Genomic DNA, 4,196 nt, shown 5'->3' on the forward strand with positions numbered 1-4,196 from the left:
CTAGCCTGAAAATATCTAGAAACATATTGAGGTACTCTGCATACTTGAGGGTAAAATGGCTTTGGGTTTAAAAATACTGGAATTAACAAATACAAAACACAAAATCAGACTGCTGACTGTTCAAAATTTTAAAACACTTCATATCTTTAAGGAATAAAAATACACCTATAATCTTACTTCAAACTTGCATTTGATTATCAACAGAAAGAAAATAGTAAAGAATTCTTTAAAGTCTGCAGGAGCTTTTGCTGCAAGGTAATGAATGATATAGCCTCATCCAGTCTGAGTTGCAAAGTATTCCGTGTATTGTAATTGCACATGCTCACATATCTGGATATTTTTAAAAATTCAAGTTTTTATGTGTATTATAGATAAAATTCCAGCACAACATTTCTGCTTCTGAAGTCATCTCTAAGCATCAAGCTTAGGTTCTGGTTTTCATCTGTTAAAATAAATACTTATTCAGAAGTCATTTACCACACAACTCAAACAGTGAAATAGTTTTGAATAATGGCAATAGGAATCTCTGACAGGACATGTTTTTTTAGGATTCATTATAAAAAGAGTTCAGCCAGGAACTATGCTTTATCTAACAGTACTATCAAGAACATCTCTGTCATACATCCTCAGTTACGCAAGGCCTGTCATCTTGCTCTTAATGGATTACAAAACATTAAATACAAAGGAAACCATTTGTAGCAGATTCTGCTTTCTTGAAAAGTGTGGATACAAGAAGAATATATTACTATTTTGTAGTTGCTGGACTGTACAATTTAAACATACCCATAAGGACACATCAAGAAAAAAAACTAAGAAAATATAATTCATTTTGCAAAAACTGTGCCTTTTAATTATGGATGCTAGATGAGAATATGGGTTTTTTTGGTTCAAATATTTAATAAGAATTAACAGTTGAAAAACAATAACTAATAGGGGGCATAATAAAAGTCGCTGTTAAAACTCTGAACATAATGCTGACCCTGTTTTGAGTAGGAAGCTGGATTAGGTGACTCATGAGGTCTCTTCTAATCCATATGATTACACTGCTGGTGATAACTGGGAGCCCAGAAAGGCCAGTTGTGTCCCTCTGATGGAGACTCCTGCATCTAACCACTGAAAACGTGTCTAACCCAAAAGGCAACACCTGACACAGCTACTGGCTGGAGCAGGGGCTGAAGTACAAGAAAATATTTCAGTTGACTCATTCTCAATGATACAATAATCCGACAATACACAATCATCAATATAATTCAATTAATATTTTTCCCTTACAGCCAAAATATGCATAAGACAAGCAGGTAAGTTCAGATATTTCTTAATCTTCCCTGGTGAAAAAGTTTTCCAGTAATAGAAATTTATAAGCAACTTCAAGACTCCTGAAATGTTTCTTTCCAGTGACATCTGAAGTTTCAGTCTGAAATAATCTCTCACTTCTGCTCCGCAGGGACTAATGCCTTCTGCATGCTTATCACAATCCTTATTGTAGAGCTAAAGAAGTTTTCAGCAAAGAACACAGACACAAATTCTGACATTTAAATGTCTGCCTTTTTGCAATCTCATTGGAAATACACTTTGCTACCAACAGTGGCTCAGCCTGGCAGTCTTCAGCACAGAGTCAGTGGAGGGACCAGCACACTCTGCCTCAGTTACAGGAACTTCTTGGGGCATCTTTAGAGAAAGGCATTTCCAGTTTATTTGCATTAATTAGCAAGTAAATGTTGTGCATTATTAGCACAACACAAGAAAAGCAAGGCATTTTAACTGCCCAAAGCTGAGTTTATTAGATGGACGTTTAACAAAGTGCTACCCACAAAATGAGGATGAGTCTGAGGCAGCAGCAAGATCAGCTTGCTCAGCTGAGCTATAAAAGTCCTGAGCACACACTGACACTGGAAGCCTGGAGTCGGTCTGTCCTCTCCAGACAGAGTACAGAAACACCCGGAGTGACCAAACCGTGGAGCAACCCTGGCAAAGTGAAAGCACACTGGCATCACGTGTGACAGATGGGAAGCAACACAGCAGTTGATTCTATCACTTAAATAAGACACAAACAGCCTAAAAAAGCCTAACAGTTTGATTTCATATGAAGTGGAAATTCTTATCAATCAAAAAAGGTGTTAAAAACCTTACCGAAACATTTTTTAGGCATTCTTCACAGGACCTCTGGGAAAATGCTGAGCATGCTAGAAAAGCAAACAAAACCAAAATAAAGAGATTATATGCTTATTTTTATTCCAAAAGGTCAAGCATTTATCACAATATTTAAACTTTTTTTTTCCTAATCCTAGATACAAGCAATAATTTTGACTGAAGTAATGAAATCTCAGTAATTCCATTCCAGGAGAATTGCAGCAAACAGAAATAAAAAACATTTAAGTTCCACCTCAGACACAGGGGAACAATTCAAGCTTACCTTTACCCTCAGTTTCCTTTCTCTAAGGACAACACAGAAGGTGTAACCCAAGAGTCTTTGGGTATCTTTGCTGAAATTCTAGAACTTACACACTTCAGTTTAGGGAACATTCCAAATTCTGCAGCTTTGGCAGCTTTGCAAGAGTTGACCCTTGCTTAGGATTTATCCCCTTCCATTGGCATTAACTTTTTTCTGGGAAAAAAAGTTTTTTAAAATATAAAGCTCTCCAACTAATATGATTTTAAATAACAATTAAAAACACTTCCAAACATAGGATACAAAGTTAATACACAAGAGTTCAATAAGAACTTTAACAGAAGCTCGACAAGCCAGGCAATGCATTTTCTCTGAATTAAAAAAAAATACATAGTGGTGTACAGAATGACTTTTTTTAGAAGTACCCCATGCTGATCATCTTAAAAGCAATCTTTTTTTATCCATAATTCAGACATAATTTGTTGCCCACAGGACCATGTACATGCCATAGTCTTGACCCAGATGAACTATTTGAAAGATGAGGGGGAATCTCTTTTCCTAGTTTGAACCTGGATTTTTATTCCAGTAATTGTTGTTCCAATTATAGTTTTTTATACCAGTTAATGAAACAAGGTTGTTCTTATTTCACTATATCACAAATACAAGGGGAAAAGATCTCCAAATCGAGCATTAGTCACAACAGGTTGTCAATTTGAGGTAGAGTTACTTGCTTGTGAAACAACTATGTATTTCATTGTTTTCTTCTCATAATTAACTATTACATATTTCTGATACTAATTGTTAACATTAAATGCATATTTTGTACCAGTATATTCATCTTTAATTTATATATGCATATAGAAAACCGCCTTACCAGCGTATCTGGTAACAAATTGTTACAAGTACCAATTCACAGCCTAAGTGTTAAGGGCCATATACCAAAAAAAAAACAACCAACATGAGAAGCACGTTCAGAAACCATTCTCAGTTTATACTCAAAAATTTTCCAACAGGAGTTTTCAACATGGAGTACCACCATGCTTATTAAAAAAATTACTTCATTACTTTTCCAATGTGAGATTTTAAACACCCAAACAGAGATACTTTCTGAACATGAATTAGTAAGGCTAATTTGCTTCAAGTTAGTTGTCTCAAAGAGCTGGAGGCTCCTTTTTCAAGTATAAACCCTTCCCTAAAGGAAATTAAACACCTCTAGCTGGGATGTAGACACACCTGTCAAGGTGCACTTGAGATACCCACATTTGATGTCAGCCAACCTGACACACACCTTTGTGGTCACATCTGTTGGTGGCAACTAAATCAGAGGAGAAGCTTCACCAGCTGCCTGCCAAAAGCAGCGAAGAGATAAATGATTCCAACAGAACAGGAAGGGGCGAGTACCTCCGTAGCTTCTCCTGAGCCACATTCCTCACCATCACCCAGGGCTGAACAAACCCTGGCGACTGTGTACTCTAGGATAACCCTGCTTGAGCAGGGGAGGTTGGACCAGGAGACCACTGTGGTCTCTTCCAATCTGTCCCATCCTGCGATTCTGTGACTGCTGTCTGTCTGCGCCAATGTCCGGACACCCCCAAGGCCCCGCAGGCGGGCAAACCCCAGCGCCATCAGCCCGTCCTTCGGCCCGGGAGCGAGCCATTCCCTCCCGGCCCACGGGACCGCTCCGCGCCGGGCACAGCACCACGGCAAGCCCCGAGCTCTCCTCATGGCGCTCCGGGGACAGCACCACGGCAAGCCCCGAGCTCTCCTCATGGCGCTCCGGGCGCCGCTGGGCCCCTGCAGGCCTCGG

Source organism: Geospiza fortis, unplaced genomic scaffold (assembly GCF_000277835.1).
Source record: "Geospiza fortis unplaced genomic scaffold, GeoFor_1.0 scaffold138, whole genome shotgun sequence".
NCBI classification, from domain to species: Eukaryota; Metazoa; Chordata; class Aves; order Passeriformes; family Thraupidae; genus Geospiza; species Geospiza fortis.